The sequence below is a fragment of the Rousettus aegyptiacus genome, unplaced genomic scaffold, assembly GCF_014176215.1.
Source record: "Rousettus aegyptiacus isolate mRouAeg1 unplaced genomic scaffold, mRouAeg1.p scaffold_m13_p_4, whole genome shotgun sequence".
NCBI lineage: Eukaryota > Metazoa > Chordata > Mammalia > Chiroptera > Pteropodidae > Rousettus > Rousettus aegyptiacus.
Window position 1 is genome coordinate 8,594,235 of NW_023416307.1, and position 6,833 is coordinate 8,601,067.

Sequence of the window (6,833 nt, forward strand, 5' to 3'; positions counted from 1 at the left end):
CTTGTTCACCTCCTCCCTTAGACTCTGGTCACTAGTTCTAGTGTGTTTATTTTCTACAATGCCAGGCGAGCAATCCTCTGACATCAGCTGAGTGTCTTATCATTCAACTCTACTTTGACACCACCTACCCAGAGATAGCATCAGATTCCAGAGGTTAAGTGCTCAGTCCTACAAGACTACCCTCTACTTCAGACGCCAATGGCAAGTCCACGTTGTTACCTGTACTTCTGACTGACTAAATTAGAGGTTCCCAGGACCTCTTTTTTGGGTTTGATTAATTTGCTAGAGCAGGATGTGGTTCCATACTGTAGCGGTTAGCACGTCTGCTTTACATGCAGAAGGTCGTGGGTTCGCGCCCCAATGGAGCCACAGTCCATGGTTTACGGCCATGCCACCCTGAACAAGCCCAATGTCTGATCTCGGAAGTTAAGCAGGGTTGAGCCTGGTTAGTACTTGGATGGAAGACCACCTAGAAAGACCAGGTGCTGTAGGCATAAATAACAATAATAAATAAGTAAAATATATAATAATTTGCTAGAGCAGCTCACAGAACTCAGGAAAGCAGTTTAATCACTAAAATACCAGTTTATTACAAAGAATATTAAAGAATGCAAATAATAGCCAGATGAAAAGATGCATAAGGAGAGGCCCCAAACATAAAAGCTTCTGTCCCAGTGGAGTTTGGGACCCAGCGTGGTGATATGTGTAAACAGTCTGGTTCACCAACCTGGAAGAGCTCCAAACCCTGTCTTTCGGGGTTTCTATAAAGGCTTTATTATATAGGCATGATTAATTAAATCAACCTCCAGTTCTTCTCTCCTCTCTGGAGGTCAGGGGCATGGGGTTAAAGTTGCAACCCTCTAATCACATGGTCCGTTTCCCTGGCAACCGGCTTCCCCATCCCTAACTGCTTTCCAAACGTCGCCTATTAAATAAACTCAGGTGTGGTTGAAAAAGTTTTGTTATAAATACCAAGATTCTCATCACTTAGGAAATTCCAAGGGTTTTAGGAGCTCAGTGCCAGAAGTGGGACAAAAACCAAGTATATATTTCTTATAAACCCCAATATCTCACTCCCTGAACCTGCGATGAGTAATCAGTGTCTATAACCAGAAAACTTAGAAAGAGTCAGTACGCTGGCAACACTGACAAAAATAATAAACAAAATTACTGCTATAAGAATCATTATATCACCTTATTAAATGGGGGGTGTGGGAAGAAGATCGCTCTGTTATATATGTATACTGAGAGAAAGATTTAGCAAAAGAAATTTGCGAAGTTTTATTTTTCTCCCCAAACCCTCCCAGCAAAGATATTTTAAAACCGATTGTTAATACTTCACTAGATAGTTTTAGAGGCAAAAAAAAAAAAAAAATGTGCTAAGTAAGGCAGGAACAAGTGAAATATCTATCTAGGAAGCAGAGCAGAATAAAGATGGGAAAATTATCTTAGAAATGACCTTATATTATATCATTGCGACTACATTTCTAATGCTTTTCTATATGTCACTGAGTCAGGTAAATGATGCCAAGGAAAATAAAAAGGGGACATCCGCTGTAAAATGGAGGGGCTGGTAAATGGGAGAAGCTCTTCCTGGAAGCAGGGTCAAGATGAGCCTTGCTAAAAGTTCAGCCCTCTCGGTGAAAAGCATATTTGGTTGAGAAATCTGAATGATGGAAGAGAAAAAAAGTGTGCGTGTGGGTGGGTGGGGGGAGGGGGTGGCGCGGTGTGGGAATCTGATCAAACAAGACTGCAGAAATGAATTAGGACAGACCTGGAGACTAAGATAAAGAACTCCTACTCACTGGTAAACTCATGCTGAGATGTTTTGACCTCAGTTTGCTCTTTAAGGGCGGGAAAAATCCTTTTATTGTTTGCTTCAGAATAGATATTCTTCAGCAGAAAAGCTGTTGGAGGTCTGCATGGCGTATGCCGTGGGTTTTGGCACACCTGGGCAGAAATCCATGGAAACCGAAAAGCCACTTGAAATTAGTACAGACACTGAGTATGTCCAATTAAATTTGTGACACCTTTTGCCTGACCCTGCTTTAATGTGCACACTAATTACCTGGGGAAACTGTCAAAATGCAGAATCTGACCCAGTGGGTCTGGAGTGGTTCTCAAGAATCATTTACAATAAACTTTCAAGGGATGCCAATGTTGGTGGTCCCCAGGCTACACTTGGAGTAGTTAGACTCTAAATAGTTTCAGAAAGCCAGTGGATTTTATTACTGATTTTAGGGCCATCACCCCAATTTTGCAAAAAAAGGCTTACATCATAACTAAATACCACATCGCAATGAACTTATCACTGACATCCAATGTCGTGTGAACAATACTCAAGGTTATTTTGAAGTGGCATTTGATTGTGACTGAAAGTTTTCAGGAATTGGGATGACGACCCTCAAATGAATTAAGAGAGTCAATTCACAAAGATACATCAGCAGAGAAAAGTTCTAAGATTCATTTTTTAGTGAAGAAATCATAAAATATTAGGGATGGGGGATGCCTGCAGTGGTTGTGTTCAGTCTTTTCTGGATGTTGGAATCACCTGGGTGGCTTCAAAAATACCGAGGTCTGGACCGCATTCCAGGCACTCTGATTCAATTGCTTCAGAGTTTAGCTTGGACATTTGTGACACCCATGCCTTTTACTTCCTATACTCTGATGTTTTGATCTCATGAGGCCTTGCTGACCTTGTAAGGACTGCTCCTCCCAGGGTTATCTAATTCCTAGGCAGTGGCCCACAGTCCGGGCCACCGTCCACCTGCCCTAATTGCCGTAGGACCGGACACCAGACAACTAGGGACAGCCCCCATGTCCCAAGCATGCCGTGATTATTCAAACTAGCCCGACCTGAACCTGCTCACTTAGCCTTGCTCATTCCATCCCATGGGGATGACAATGAAGGGTCTGGCACACATTCCCCCACTTCCTGTGCCACCTGTCTCGGGACTTACCTCCCCGTGTGGCTTTCCCATGCGGTGCGGCGGTGCCCTTTCTCGTCGGGAGCCGAGTATAACGAACTATCTTTTCAGCAATAATCTCCTTTTCTGTCGATCTTGCCATGCCTAAATAATAGTAAAACCTACATTTAAAAGTGTTAAAATGTTTCAGAATATAATCAGTTGATTTCCATTTTCAACCAACGTTGAGAGCTGCTGGGAAACAAGCCCAGCCTAGTAAGTTGTCTTCAGGTTAGATGAGCAAATTTTTCATTAGAGAGGGACCGTTTTCGAGTAAACAAAGCAAACAAAAACAACATGCTTGAACACCTGTTTTTTTCCCCTCTATTAATGAGATGCTGTGAGTTGAGTGGTTTCAGAGAACTGCTTTATCTTCTTATTTGTGTTTGTTGGTTTGTCTTGGTATTTAAGATAGCGAAGCTGGTTGTGAGTAGAAGGGAAATTAAAATTAGTTTGCCAGAACGAGAACTCTGCCCTCAGTTTCCTCAATCAATTTTCTAATAAAGAGAAGACAGATTACAATTCATTAACAATACCAATTACTACAGGAATAGCAGAGGAAGTTTGGGGTAACAGGCCTCCCTTTTTTCAACCTGTTTCACCCTTCTCCACTCTCATTTGTAAAAACTACACGTCTGGTTTAGAGTGATATGGATTGGATCACTGTGTTTTTGTGTATGGAAATTATTAGATGTAAAGTGGGGCTCTGGTTTTAGCAAGAATAAGTATCATAAGTTCATCTGTGAATAGTATCTAATAAACTAGCAGAAAAAGACTAAAACTCATCAATATAATCTGGGATCTGAAATTATCCCAGACAACAGTCACTAGAATGTAAGCTCCAGAAGGGCAGGAGTTTCCGTAATTCCTTGTTCATCCAGACTTAGAATCACATCTAGCAGCTACTAGTTGTTCAATAAATACTTATTAAATATGGAATAAATGAATAATAAATAGAAAACATCTGTCAAGATAACAGACATATTACAGAGAAAATATATAGATAGATAAGAAATAGGCTCTGAGAACCAAATTTAATAGTTTAGAGACCTGCACTGTGTAATACAGCAGCCAATCAGCCTATGAGGCTGTTGAGTATTTAAAATATGACTAATCTGAATTGAGATATGCTGTAAGTGTAAAGTATATACCAGATTTTGAAGATTTAGTACTAAAATAGAATGTAAATGATCTCATACATATTTTTTATTGTATTGACTTGTTGGAATGATATTTTGGATACAGCGGGTTAAATAAAATATGATTTAAAATGAACTCCAGCTGCTTTTTCTTTTTTTTTCATGTGGCTACTGAAAAATTTAATATTACACGTATTGCATATTACAGATTTATCTCATATTATATTCTATTGTGGAATTCTGATCTGGACTTCTTACTTCAGGAGCTCCTCAACAGAGGGCATACATCTCTAAGCAAGTCACACATTATTCTAACTTCATAATTTTGAAAGCGTGTAATTATAAACAGGGTACATATGAATTTTCTCTGCACATTTTCTTACAGGTGTATTTTCTATGTGTGTATGTTTTCCAGGCATTTGTCAACATATGTATTTTCTATCGCCTCTATTATTTTGCAGGTCTCAGAAAAACAAAGACTTTATTTGTCCATTTCTGCTACCCCTGGTACATAGAATGTTGCCTAGCTCTGGATGGCACTCAAGAAATAAATATCTTTTTATTGAGTGAAGGCATCCATATTTATTCTTATTATTGTTCATTCATCTACCAAGAAAACCTACCTAGACTCATCAAACCATCATTAAGTCATTCTGGGAGTGCCGAGAACACACGAATGGTCTGTAATAATCCCACCCCCCTACCTTCTCTATCTTGAACAGATTCTTTTGGGTAAATAGAAAAATAAAAAGCGTAAATCTTTAAAAAAAAAACTGCTGATCTCTGTTTTTGTTTTTACTTTCTAGGTAGCTTAAGGGTAAAATTTGTGGTTACAAAAGAAATAACAAGGAAACTTAATTAGTTTTTTTGAACTGCAAGCTCATCATAATTAAAAGCTGGAAACTATATCAAAATGTCATTTGTGATACAAGAAGGTATACCAATTTGATTATCAGCATTTCTCCAAATTGGACCACTTGGTTCTCTAATTAATGGTATGTTTAATCTTAAAATTAGCACACTGATAATCAAGTTGGAACATAAAGAAACATAATATGCATATATCAGAAAACACACAAGACTTGATACCAACGCTTATATATGTGTAAAATTAGACTATTTGTGTGACGTCTTCCAGGTGCCAGTTCTGCTTCCCAGCATTTGGACAGATAGAAATTCTCATACGTGTTGAGGTCAGAACACAATGGCATTTGGTCTTCAGTTAAGGGACAAGATCCTTTGTGTCTGGCATGCCTGAATGTAGAGACTAACTTGTTATAGTTAGAATTCGAGTTTTGTTTATAACTGAAGTTTAAATTTTTCCAGACTGAATGACTTGGCTTTACTTTGAAGAAGGTACTTAAGATTTTAGTTGATATGTAAGCACTTGAAATGTTAGGGACAAACCACAAAGTAAACTTTTGCAGATGGAATCAAAATAGTTAATAAATCACGGAGAACAGACAGGGTCTACAGTGCAGGATTTCTCACTGGCTTCACTTCAGGAAAAAAAAAAAGAAAAAGAAAAAAAACCCAGCAAATCGACTATGGAACTTTGCTCAGATCACAGTTAGAATTTCCAATTTCAGCTACAAAGATATGAATGGAGTCAAGAAGATAAGCTCCCAAGCTTTCAAAACAAAATTATGAATTGAGGAAAATGCTGTAATCATACCCAAACAGAACCATTTCCAGGAATGTTTAAACAAACAATCAGGAAGTCACTGTAATTTATTTGAACACCACAATCCACATGTTTGGCCCTAAGAACATAGATATTCCCTTCTCCCGTTCCTGACCTCCATATTAATAGCTTCTCTGTGTCACACGACTTCAAGGTCCTGCTAGTTGACAGCTAGCTCACGTTAATCTGTATTAAAATCTTATCTCACTAGTAACAGAAAAATATTTAATTGATGCCTTGTAGAGGCATGACTTAGCTACCCTGTGCTTGTACAGATGCAGAGGGTTAGAACCATCGGTCTGACAATCCGCAGGGTGAACACGATACATCTCTCTGGAGCATGAATTTAATTTGAATTGTATTCTCTCCTCAAAAGGGCCTACTGGTTTAGGTACCTGGGCTGCCCCAATAAAACACTGGTGAATATCCTCTCCCTTGTAGGGCTCATGTCTAGTTGGGGCTGGAGAGATAATACTAATAACACTAAACACACATAAGCGAGGAAACGCTTTTAATCTAAAAATTATTCAATACAATGTAAAATTTAGATTTATCTAAAAGGATCTTATGCAAAGGTCCCAGTTCATACTACTGGTGGACATGGGGTGTGTACAGGGAAATTTGTTACATAGTACATATTCCTCTGCTTTTAGAAGTGCTTCAGTGAGAATATTTCAGAACTTAATCTTAGTGCAAAGGAATGACATTACTGGTAGAAAAACTGGGTCCTAGAAGCTCTGTCATCCTCTACAATTGTAGCAAGTGGCTTTGATTCACTGCTTGGTCTATGCAACAGTCATCCAGCCCCTGTGAGTTAGCATCTGGAACCATGTCTTAACCCGAAGAGCTATTTCCAAGAGAAATGGGCAAAGGGAAGTATACATAAATACAGTAAGTCAATAGGTATAATTGGTTAAATTTTTCACAATAAATAAAAACATAGACTTATCTGTCATTCCCAAGAATCCTGCTTTTTTGTTTTGTTTTGTTTTGTTTTCATCTGCCCCACTCCCCATCTTCCTTGCATTGAATGTGAAGAAGCGT

The 6,833-nt window shown here is 38.7% G+C and overlaps 1 pseudogene; it reads left to right on the forward strand.

The window, feature by feature from the left end:
* The first annotated feature begins 378 nt into the window (after window positions 1-378).
* On the forward strand, window positions 379-494 carry LOC118602125 (annotated as a pseudogene).
* The last annotated feature ends 6,339 nt before the right edge of the window (window positions 495-6,833 follow it).